Source organism: Pseudorca crassidens, chromosome 16 (genome assembly GCF_039906515.1).
Source record: "Pseudorca crassidens isolate mPseCra1 chromosome 16, mPseCra1.hap1, whole genome shotgun sequence".
In the NCBI taxonomy this organism is placed as follows: Eukaryota; Metazoa; Chordata; class Mammalia; order Artiodactyla; family Delphinidae; genus Pseudorca; species Pseudorca crassidens.
In genome coordinates this window covers 47695252-47707632 of record NC_090311.1, presented here as the reverse complement: position 1 = coordinate 47707632, position 12381 = coordinate 47695252, and the positions used below count along the sequence as shown (strand labels likewise).

General features: G+C 46.4%; 1 long non-coding RNA gene across 1 annotated transcript; it reads right to left on the bottom strand.

Moving 5' to 3' along the window:
• Positions 1-5455: 5455 nt before the first annotated feature.
• On the bottom strand, positions 5456-12340 carry LOC137208508 (uncharacterized). The gene is made up of 5 exons (XR_010935644.1): positions 12004-12340; positions 11382-11420; positions 10169-10243; positions 8663-8740; positions 5456-6017 (listed from the first exon to the last, which is right to left on the bottom strand). It is a non-coding gene; the product is annotated as an uncharacterized lncRNA (long non-coding RNA).
• Positions 12341-12381: the final 41 nt, after the last annotated feature.

Genomic DNA, 12381 nt, shown 5'->3' with positions numbered 1-12381 from the left:
GCCTGTGCTATTTTCACCATTGCTTCTTGGAAAACTCCTATTCATCCATCAAACTCCAGAGCTAATGTCACCTCCTTGATGGGGCATTTCTTAGGTAGCACATTATTAGTGACTATTCATCCCTGATCCTACAACAGTTGTCCCACACCATTAACACAGGCTTCAGTAGATCCTACTATAACTAGGCTTTCTTCCTCTTACTGAATGTGCAGTAGTGGCTCCACTGTATTCATCTTTTTATCTACAGGCTGAGCAGAGATTTGTATTTGTTGAATAAATAAATGAAAATCACCCCTAAGAGATATGGAATGGGTTTCTGTGTCTGGACCATATGCCTTGCTCAAAACAGTCCTTGCAAAACACTTGTGATTTAATTCTTACTTTTTTTTAACTGCCTTGTACCTGCTTTTGCAGTTCCCTCTGACTTCTCTTTTTGTATTGTATTTTCTTCCTGCCCTTTGGAGGATTTCCTGCCCCCTTTCTAACACCAGGAGGGTGTCTCTGGTATTCCAGTGCCCAGAATTCCAAATCATTTGGGTCTCATGGGTGGTGTGCTGGTAAATGTTTAATAATTGGCTCTCCGCATGTAGTTACAACAGGAATGTCAGATGGTATTTTCATTTGCGGTAAAGTTAACATGAAAATGAAACAATGAAGACAGCTGTCTAAATTTCACTTGTTTCTCAGTGTTTTGGGTGATGTCTTTTTCAAAATAGAGAATAGTTTAACAGTTGAAGAATATTCTTTTAAATTTTTGCACTAATCACAATGGAAAGAATTCAGACAGGACATAATTTTTAGTTTAAACAGAATTAACTTTTCCCCCTCACATTCTTAAGTCCAGAAAAACAATGAACCAAGAAATGAAGCCCCGATTTATAGCATATGCCATAGATGCTCCCATTATGGCCGACTTGATGTCATTAGATGTGGAGTTGGGCAGAAATGCACAGAAGCAGGGCACCATAGCCCACATACAGGCCCAACAGTTGCGGTACCATCCGCAGCAAGATATTCAATAGTGAAAACTAGTAAAAGAATTAGGAATTGGTGAGTTTGGGATATTTATGGTGTTTATATAATTTATTAATAGTTTACTTAATGTGGGTTTTGATAATGGCTGTGTTAAAACAGCTTGTTCACAAAATTCCTGAAAATCTCACAAGGCACTGTGAGCTGGCTCCGAACCACCACTGGCCACATGCCACAAAAAACGCTTTACTCAAAGAGAGGTGAGGGGAGAGAGGACACTTTTGGGGGACAGAGTAGCATGTATGTGTCCCCTCAGCCTCTTCATGTGGTGAGCTGTACTCAGTGCCACAGTGACAGGTTCTGCTGGTTCAATCAACCTGTGTATGTCATCCCTTCTACTTGGCTTTCCTGCACCGTAGTGGTGGAAAAGTTAAATGTACATTTTATAGACCCCTTGCAGTGAGGACATGGGCTTTTGACATGGATCCCTCCAAGCATCTCCACCCATCAGTGCACCTGGATAGGAATTCTAAAAGGTGTGAGGTGATATCTCATTGTGGCTTTGATTTGCATTTTCCTAATGAGTAGGATGTTGAACATCCTTTAATGTATTAATCTGTCACATTTATTGTTTTGTGTATGTTGAACCATCCTTGCATTCCAGGGTAGAATCCCACTTGATTATGGTGTATGATCCTTTAAATGGTTCACTAGTACTTTGTTGAGATTTTTTCCGTTATATTCACCAGGGGTATTGGTCTATAGTTTTCCTTTCTTAAATGTCCTTTTCTGCCTTTGGATTCAGGGTAGTGCTGGCCTTGTAAAGTGTCTTTGGTAGTGTTTCTTCCTCTTCATTTTTGCAGAAAAGTTTGAAAAAGATTGTTGTTCATTCTTCTTTAAACATTTGTAGAATGTACTAGTATAACCATCTGGTTCTGAGCTTTTCTTTGTTGGGATGTTTTTGATTACTAATTGAATCTCCTTACTCATTATTGGTCTGTTAAGATTTTCTATTTCTTCAGGATTTAGTCTTGGTGGGTTGTACTTTCTAGGACTTTCCCCGTTTCTTCAATATTGTCCGATTTGTTGATGTGTAGTTGTTAAATAGTAGAGTTTTATAAATACTTTAATTTTGGTAATATCAGTTTTCATGTCTTCTCCTTCATTTATAATTTTACCAATTTGGTTTCTCTTTCTTTTACTCGCTTAGTCTAACTAAACTATTGTCAAATATGTTTATGTTCTCCAGAAAACTAACTCTTCATTTTGTTAATCTTTTATATTGTTTTCTTGTTTTCTATTTCATTTATTTCTGCTCCAATCTTTATTATTTTCTTCCTTCTACTAACTTTGTGCTTTTATTAATAGTTCCTTAGGTTGAAATATTTTTTCCCTTAAAATATGCATTTACTTCTATAAATTTCCTCCTTAGAAATGTTTTTGTTGCAAACTGCATGATCTGGTTTACATACTGTGTTTGCCTTTTCAAGATATTTGTTTGTTTTTAAAAAAGTCTTCTCTGGTCCACTGGTTGCTCAGGCATGCGTTGTTTAATTTTCATGTAATTTAGCATCTTCCAGCTTTCCTCACGATATTCATTCCTACTTTCATACAATTGTAGTTGGAGAAAATGTATGGCATGATGTCAGTCTTCTTAAATTTATCGAGACTTGCCTGTGGCCTAAAATATGACGTATCCTAGAAAATGGTCCATAGGTGCTTGAGAAAATTGTATATTCTGCTGCTATTGTATGAAATGAAATGTGTATATCTTTTAGGTCTCTTTTGGTCTATAATTTTGTTCAAGTCTGCTGCTTCCTTATCAATTCTCTATCTGGATGATCCTTCCATTGTTTAGAGTGGTTATTAAAGTCCTCACCTATTATTGTGTTATTTTTTTGCCTTTTGTTCTGTTAATAATTGCTTTATATACTTAGGTGCTCTGATATTGAGTGCATGTATATATGTGCAATTGCAATGTTTCTTGACGGATTGTCGTTTTTCTTTCTTTTTATCATTATATAATGACCTTCTTTGTCCCTGGAGCATTGTTAGCTCAAAGTCTATGTCGTCTGATGTAAGTATAGATATCAATGCTGTCTTCTGGTTACCATTTGCTTGAGTATCTTTTTCCATTCCATGACTGTCAGTCTTTGGGTGTCTATAAGGCTAAAGTAATTCTCTTGTGGGGAAACATATTTCTGGACCGCTGTTATTTCCTTTTTTTTTTTTGGTCCATTCAGCTATTTTATGTGTTTCTATTGAATTTAATTTTTTTATGTTTAAAATAATTATTGATAGGTAAATACTTACAATTGCCATTTTGTTAATTCTTTCAAGTGTTTTATAGGTCCATTTTTCCTAGCTTCTTATCTTGCTGTCTTTTGCTAATTGATGACTTTTTGTAGCAGGTATGCTTAGATTCCTCTTTTATCACCTTTTTTATATCTACCAGAGGTTTTATCTTTGTGGTTATCATGAACCATACCTAAAATATATTTATAACATCCTATTCTAAGCTGATAACAACATTGATAGCATACATAAATTTTCCCTTTATTTCTCCATCCTTCACATGTTAGGTTATCAATATAAAAATTTATATATTTTTATGTTTCGTATCCAGTGATATTATTGTAGTTATCGTTGTTTAATACATTTTAACCTCTTAACTAGTGTTCTAAGTGAATTACACACCCAAATTACAATATTACAGGGTCTGATTTTGACAATATGTGTCATTAGTGGTGAGTTTTACAAACTTCTTATGTTTTCACAATGCTAATTATTATGCATTTATTTCTGCTTGATGAAATTCCTGCAGCAGTTCTTGTACAGCAGGTCTTCTGGTGATGAACTCTTTCAGTTTTGTTTGTTTTGATATATTTTCAATCTCTTTCTTCATTTCTGAAGAACAGATTTGCTGGGTACAATATTCTCCTTTGACAGGATTTTTTTTTCTTTCTATACTTGAATACATCACCCCTCTCTCTCCTGGACTACAAAGTTTGTATTGGGAAGTCCCTCTAAATTCTTATGGTGGTGACTTACATGTGGTGACTCATTTTCTCTGTTGCTTTCAAAATCCCCTGTGTCTTTGACCATAGACAATTTACTTACAATGTGATTTCCCATAGCCATTGCAGAGTCAACTTATTTGGGATTCTTTGCGCTTCATGAATTTGGATGTACATCTCTCATTCCATGTTTGGTAAGTGTTCAACTCTTTTGTTTCAAACATACTGTCTTTTTCTCTTCCTCTTCTCAATGGGACTCCCATAATTCACAATTGTTTCTGTTTGTAATGTCCCATAGTGTTTCTTCACTCTTAAATTAATTTTTCTTTTCACTCCTGTGGCAGGATAACTTCAAATGACCTATCTTTTAGTTCACTGATTCTTTTTTCTGCTTGCTCGAGTTTGTTGAATCTCTTTATTATATTCTTCAGTACAGTCATTGTATTCTTCAGCTCTAGTTTCCAGTTGTTCTTTTGATGGTTTCTATTACTTTGTTGAACATCTCATTTTGTTGATACATTTTTTTCCTGAATTTCATGAAGTTGTGTGTCTATGTGTGTTTCTTGAATTTCACTAAACTATTTTAAGAGGATTATTTTGAATCTTCTCTACAAGAGTACATAGATCTCTTTTTCTTTAGAGAGTTTATTCATTTCTTTTCATCATCTCATGTTTCCTTGATTCTTCATGGTCCCTGATTTGTTGCATTGGTATGTGCACTGGTCTTTGAGTAAGCAGTCTCTTCTTCCCTTCTTGGACTCTGTGGTCCATGGTGTTGCTTCATCTTCACATATATATTCTGTGATTTTCACAGTGAATTCTTGCCTGTTGATAGTCCTATAGCATGTAAGTGTGGAAGGAAACCTGATCATGTCTTCAAAGTATTCTTTAGGAGGGATCTGAAAAATTGGGAGGTGTGTCTCTGTCATCAGAGGAGCTGATGGGAAATTGGGACCCTGCAATTACCTTAATATTATGAGAAATATTAAGGTACAAGAAGGGAAATTACATTTCTGAAGGAGATAGTAGGTTTGAGGACCTATTTTTGACAGTGTCTTGGAGATTACATGGGTGGTGGCCTTGGATGTTAACCTACATGTGGTCAGCAGTTTACAGAGAATTCTCAAGTGTGGCAACCCCATGTCCTGGTATCCAGAGCTGAAAGGCCCAGTCATGGTTTCTTCTAACACCTTGGTCCTCAACACACATTTCTTGATGTCTCTGAGCTCATCATCCTCTCCCTCCCTGGGGCAGAGGAGGAAGACATTAACTACTGGGCCCCTGAGTCTTTACAAGTGACCTGGCCCTGTTCTGAGCATACTGTAGCAGTTACTGTCACCCTCATGGCACCCTGTAGAGGAGACACCATTATCCCTCTTTTCAGTGAGAATTTGAAGCACAGGGAGATTAAGTAACTTGCCCAGGAGATTAAGTAACAGCAAGTGAGTAATGGACACCAGACTATATTCATACATCAAAGATATTTTGGGCTTTTTGGAAAGAGCATATTTTGGCTAAAACCCCACGTATCTCAACCCATGGTGACAGATGAAGACCTGTCTGTGGGGAATGAGACTCATCATGTCTGCATCCACAGGACACCAGGGTGCTTTGTTCTGGCAGGAGCAGTATAGCTGCATCTCATACAGTGGAGCAGTGCTCACCAGGTAACAAACTCTCTTGCTAATCAACAGCAAATCCCAACTCCTTTTGACTGGAAACCCAAACACAGTATATGTGTCCAATTCAGTACAAAAGGGGCTCTTAACAATTTTGTGTTTTGGTGCTTTAGATGTTGGGCTACGGGGGTGGGAGTGACAAAGTACTTCTGCAGAGCTTCCGGGCAGTACGAGGGATCAGCGGCAGCATCCTGGAGAGTGACTGAGAGCATATGGGTGGGAGATGTTGACCATGTGAACAGCAGCTACTGAGGGGGAAGCACTCCTGGCTGGGTTGAAGGCAGATCTTTGGGCCACAGAACATTTGTGTGCAGTGGGGATTCATTAAGGTGAAGTTGATGCACCTCCCCTGTGTGAAGAAGAGTAGAGAGAGAAGGTTACTGAGAAGCCATTGGAATTGGGAGCAGAAGGCTGTGGTTTCCTTGGCTCAAGGGGATTAGGCTCAGTACCTGTCAGGATCCCCAGGGTGCGCCTTTGTTGATGCCCTTCCTCTCCCTAGGTGCCGGCCTCCAGCCTGCGCTCCTAATACTAGATTCTGTTCAGATATTGGACATCTGCCCTCCCTTCTCTATGGAGCCCCGTTGTTCTGACTCTGGACTCCCTTTGCTCTGGTGTTGAACTTGCCTGCTCCCCTCTGTACTGGGAGCCTGGTTAGCAAGGACAAGGGCTTATTGCCATTGTAGCCCCAGCATTGCCCAGGCTCTCTTGGTGAGTATGTGCCAAAGGGATGGGTTCTCACTACAACCCTCAGGCTGGGGTTGAGTCCACAGTGCAAGGGCAGGTGATGGTGCCCTCAGATGGGTGATGGGCTCTGGAGGCAGTAGCCCATACAGACCCATTGGTTTGGGTAGAGATTGATGCAGACCCTTTGGGACACCATAATCTGTCTGCAGCACCACAGGGAGGGTGGTGAGCACACTGACCAGCTGACAGCATCTCTGGGCAGCCCTGGACTGGATCTGTCAATGGGACTCCAGGACCTCTGGACTCTGGGTTATTCGGACTCACCTGGACACTTTCTTAGCCTCAGCAAAAATTGACCTAGCATTCTTCATAACTGCATTATTTCTTCAGTGGCATTTTATTATTTTATCCCTGTTTTTGTCAAAAAAAGGTAAAGCTTGGAGCGTTTCAGAAACTAGACTAACTTCGCAGATGTAGTAACAGGTTGAAGTCAGTACTTTCCTACAGTCACTCCTGAAAATGCCAAAGGGACCTTTCCCCATCCCTGCACAGTGCCCCGCAAAGCAGATTTCTGTGCCCTATATTGTCAGATCCAAAATGCCTCCTTGTGTCACAGAAATGACCTAAAGCCTCTACACAGGAGCACGTGTAACTAGAAGTGCCCATTCATTCATTCATGATCAGAGGGCTCAGTGTGTGTGGACCACATGCAGTGGAACAACTGGATTTGGTGCCCTTGCAACGCTCTGACCTGCAGGACTGGTGTGCCTCTGTCCCCCACACCCTATGGGGTGACACTGGGTATCTTGTGAACATCTTGACCATTGCATTGATGAGGACAGTACTTGATTTCGAGCCTTTCAATTCAGCAAGCCCTACAGCCCCAGGGCATACACACTGGCTGTTTCCTCCATTTGGAAGGACCTCTCTGGATTTATTTTTATCAGTTATTTCTCAGCTTAACTGTCACTCTCACAGATTCTGATCTGGCCAAACAGGCCCTCACTGAGATATTCATGACTTTCAAGTGTCTAGAGAGCTGTCTAGAGACAGGTGGAGAATGGGGCTTCTGTGCAAGCAAGGCTGGGACTCAAAGCTCGATTCACACCCAGAGCCGGGAGCCCAGCTGCAGAAGGAGCCCCGACACCACTGTCACCAGACAGTGTCTCTGCTGGGTGTGAGCATGCCTCAGGTGTGTCACCAGCAGTGTCCAGAGGCTTTCAGGCCTATCCAGAGCTTCTAAATGCCCACCTGTCCAGCCACCAAGAGCCAGTGTTTTCCTGATTCAGTGAATGTGGTCAGTACAGACCTCACTATAGATCGTGGGACTGCAACATCCTCCAGGCCCCTGGCCCGGTCTGTACAAAAGGTCTGAGCATGGGGACACCCAGGAATATGATGCCCAGGCAGGTGCTTCCCAAGAGAACCAGGAGCAAGGTCCTCCTCAGATCTGGAGGCCTGAGAAGGGCAGCTCTCTGATGGTTTGGGGGTAACCATCATGAGACCATGAGTGCTGACCCGAATGGGGGGCAGAGCAGTGAGAAGGGTGGAGCCAGGCTCAGAATTAAAGTCCCGCTCTGCTGCTCCCATCCTTTGTGAGCTGGGACAAGTCACTCAGCCTCTCTGTGGGTCACACCCGCCTCCATAGAGCTGGGATCTACCAGTACAGTAGTATCTACCTGTACATTCACTGGGAGGATTAAAGCAGTGAAAACATGTAAAGTTCTTGAGGAACTGACCCACAGAAAGGACACAATAAAATTATCTATCATTATTATTATTAAATAACAAGGATGACAAGTGGAGAAATTGGGCTTCTCCCCACTGTCACAGGCACTGACACAAGGAGGGCATCTTTACTACCTGGTAAAACCAGTCAGTGTTGACCAGACAACATTGGGGAGGGGGTGTCACCATGTCCTCCGCCACTCCTGCAGCTGAGTGAGCAGCCCAGGAGGGTCTCATGGATGGGGTGCAGCCAGCAGTCCCACAGGGTCAGGTAGGCAGTGGGGAGGGACGATGGACGGGAGTCCAACAGGCCTCTCCAGCCCTTTTCGCTTAAGATTGGAATTGCTGGGCATTGCTCTGGAGAAGAAAGGTCCTGACATCCTTGAGACGAGGACGCAGGGGAAATGCACGGGCACCATGTTGAGAATCGTCTGGAGGCTCATGAGCTCCAGGTCTCCACGCCTTGGGCGTTCCTCTCGGCAGATGCCCGGACAGGGCTCTCTGAGCCACAGTCCCAGGGGCAACTGTCAAGGGCAAAAGCAAGACCCCAGCCCACGGGGAGCATCCCTGTGCCCTGCTTACCATGTCCCTGGGCGGACACCACATCAATGGCAGCTGGCTGCAGCGCTGGACAAAGTCATAAAAAGTATCCAGTTTTCCCTGAAAAGCAGATGTGGTTGTGAGGAAGCTACAGGCACAGACGCTGCGTCCAGATGGGTGGTGTCCCCTCTGTCTCCCATGGCTTCCCAGGGCTGTGTCCCCACAAACTGGCTGAGACAGCACTGCAGCCATCACCTGGGGCAGGGGGCTTAAAAGTCTGCTGTGTTTGTTGGGAGCTCGTCACTGTGGGTCACAGATTGTTTTGGGTTCTGGAACAAATCGGTACTTTTGGTGTAGGAGGAGAGGTCGGGGCTACTTTTGAAAAAAGTGTCAAAGTTTGGAGGAGACATGCAGTAGCCAAGGAGAGGTCCTCAAGGAGCAAGGTGAGGGGGGCATGGAGACTGGGCAGGAGCCTGAAGAAGAGGGAAGAAGGCCTGCTTTTGGGGGGCTCAGAGGGAGAAGGCAGGGAAGAGTCCCAGTCCCTGCTCAGGGGGAAGGGTCCTGAAACGGGAGAAAGAGAGAGATGAGGAAACCAAAGAACCGGTGAAAACGTGGACGTGGTGTGGGTGGAAGGTGGGGCCGGGCCTGAGGCAGGAACGAGCCCCTGGCAGGTGCTTCCTCCCTCTCTGGAAGGTGAGCTCTGTCTTCTCCGTGCCCTCACACTGACTCTCAGGGGAGATGCGAGGCCCGCCCTCCGGCTGCCATTTGAAGCTCCCAGGAGGACCAATGGATCCCACAGCGACAGAGGCAGGACCAGGGGGAGGAGGGCAAAGTTGAACCCAGAGATGGTGGGGTCTTCCTTCCTCAGACCCGCTACCTGGGACCCTCTTCGTCCCTGTCATCTCTCAGCCCCCTGCCAGCTGGGGTCTCAGTCACCTGGGAGAGGGAAGTGACTCCCCTTCCTCCATGTGGCCCTTGTCACCCCATCTCAGGGGCCTCAAGGACAATGCAGTGAGCTGTCTCCCTCCCTCACTGAGCAGACAGGAGCCGTAGGCACTCCTGGGTAGTTTAATGCTGGTAAGATCTTGGCTCAGAAGTTTCTTTTCTTTTTCATTTTTTTTCCCCCTGACTGGTGTGTGTCTGTTTGTCATTACATGTTTTCACTCATGCAGCCACTGGCCATTGAAACCCAGGAGATTGCCAGAGCTGATGACAACCTCTGTGAGAATCAGGAACTGGCCGGCTGTAGGTCAGCCCCCAACGTCCAGAATCCTGGGCCCATCCCAAGGCGAGGTCCCTGGTGCTGGGACTGCCTGGAGGCAGGGGGCACCTGAGCCTTCAGCTCTTTGTCCTCCCCTGGGCCATAGGGTCGGGAGGGTCTCTGGTTGTTCTCTGTCACCGAGAGGTGGGAGACCAGAGCCCATAAAGCTCGTCTCCATCCAAGCCAGGTGTTTTAGGCCCAAGTCTGTGTGCATTGAACTGGCTCCCCCTCCTCCAAACCTCCAGCCTTGAGGGGCTCATCCCTCCCTTCCTAAGGGTGCTTGTCACCTCCATCTGTTTCATCCTGTCTTCTTGGCACCCACAGCAGGAGACAATCACCCTGGGCTGTACAGGGCATGGCTTCTAGAAAGAGAAAAAAATTGCAGTCTTTCTTGTCTGGCAGCTCCTGGGTGCAGACCCATGACATCTGTTGCCCCAGCACCTGTCAAGTACTGGCGAGTCAGCAAATGTTTGCTGGAGAATCAAGGACAAATGAGCAGCGCCCGGCACGTAGGAGAGTGGCCTCCATGTGAAAAACACACCAACTCCTTTTGGTTTACAAAGATGGCTCTTCTCCAAACATCAACAAACTCTATCCTGTCCCCTTGGTTCCTGGCAGCCACCCTTGCAGGAGAAGCTGGGCGTGAGGCTGTGCCATGTGACGGAGGCTGGCAGGGGTGTGGGCATTAGCAGGTGACAGGGCTGTATTCACCCGACTCTGGCAGATCCAGCCTCCCCAGGCCACACTGCAGCCAGTGTAGACGTCAGCCCAGGCAGTGACCCTGTTTCCCACCAGATCTCAGGCCCAGGTCCCCCTGCCTCGACACGGCACCCCTGCTCTAACTACTTGTTATGGGCCCTGGGTTGGGCCCCTACCCCGGGTCAGCGCCAGCCTCCTTACCTGACCCTTGGTCCCTGTGCTCACCTGCCCTAGTCCCCAACAGCTCAAAGTCAGGTTAGGACTCCCTCCACCCTCCCCAGTCCCTAAAGGCCAACCCTGCCAAGACCCTCATCCTGACATGAGCCAGGGATGAAGACCAAGGAAATGGAGCCCAGCATACATCAGAGCCCGGGGAGGGGGACCAGGTCCCTGAAACCTGAGGATCCTTCTCCAAATGCTTGCGCCAGTCCTGGGAAGGATCAGTCTACAGAGAGTCTTTTGGGAATTGAGGAAAAGCCCATTTATATCAGGAGGGATCATAGCTGTTCCTGAAATAGGCTACCCCATGTTGCTGATTCAGTGATAAAGGCCCTGGTTCAGGCTGTCTTCGGAGGTGGGGAACCGTGTTGTCTGGGTGACATTTTGTGTGTCTCAGGTCCTCTCTGGGGTCCCTCCCTGCCCTCTGTCACCCTCTTCTTTCTGCCACCTCTCTCTGCCCAGGTAGGTGGGAGCTGGAGGGGTGGGGGAGGGCATCTCCCCATACATGTCAGAGGGCCTCTCTCTGCAGGTTGTGTGTGCATCAAGTATGCTGACAACATCACAACGAAACACACCACTTACTTTTTCTGGTTTCTGGGCTGGTGGTGGCTCCTTAACGATCTAGAACGTGAAAGAGACAAAAACACAGGCTGGAAGGGGCATGGAAGGCTCTGGCTCAGCTATGCAGACAGGAGAGGACCCTGCTCGGCAGCAGTAAGGGATCAAACATGGGCTTTGGGGTGTCAACCTAGGTGCCTCCCTGAGCCTCAGGCTCCTCAGTCATCAGAGGGGAATCGGTACCTCCGTGGAGGGTCAAGGGGGAGACAGGCAGACTAAGGCCCCTGGTCCCTGGTAGAGTTTTCAGCTGCAGCCCTGACATCATATGAAGACAAGAGAACACTCCCCACACCCCTCCTCCTCTCCCCTTCCCTCCCTCCCCCTGCTGCCCTCCCTGCCTCCCAGCCCTCTGGGATGACAGTCCACCTCCCTGTGAAGGTGAAAGCATGAAGCAGGTGGCCCCCTAGAAGCCCAGGGTGTGTCTATGCCCGGGATGGGAGGACAGAGTCTGTGCCTTGTTTGCTAGTGTGAGGACCCCAGAGCTGATGGAACCTGGCCACAGGCAGAATCATGGGGCAGGCATGGGGCTGGTCCCTCAGGGGTCGGTGAGGGCTGGATGCAGGCTGTGTGGGCAAGGGTCACTCACCCTCTTGCAGCAGCAGATGCAGACAAGCAGCAACGGTATCACGACCAGGGACGGGATGAGTGTAGGGTACAAGAGAGGATTGTTGGGAATTGTGCTCTGGGTGATAACCATGGGCACTGTGGTTGTTGTGACAACTGTAGTCACTGTGGTTGTTGTGACAACTGTAGTCACAGTGGTTGTTGTGACAACTGTAGTCACTGTGGTTGTTGTGGCAACAGTTGTCACGGTAGTTGTTGTCATGGTGACAGTGGTAGGCACTGTGGTCTTCGTTGTCATCGTTGTCGTCCTCCTGGTACTGACAGTGGTAGGCACTGTGGTCTTCGTTGTCCTTGTTGTCGTCCTCCTGGTACTGACAGTGGTAGGCACTGTGGTCTTCGT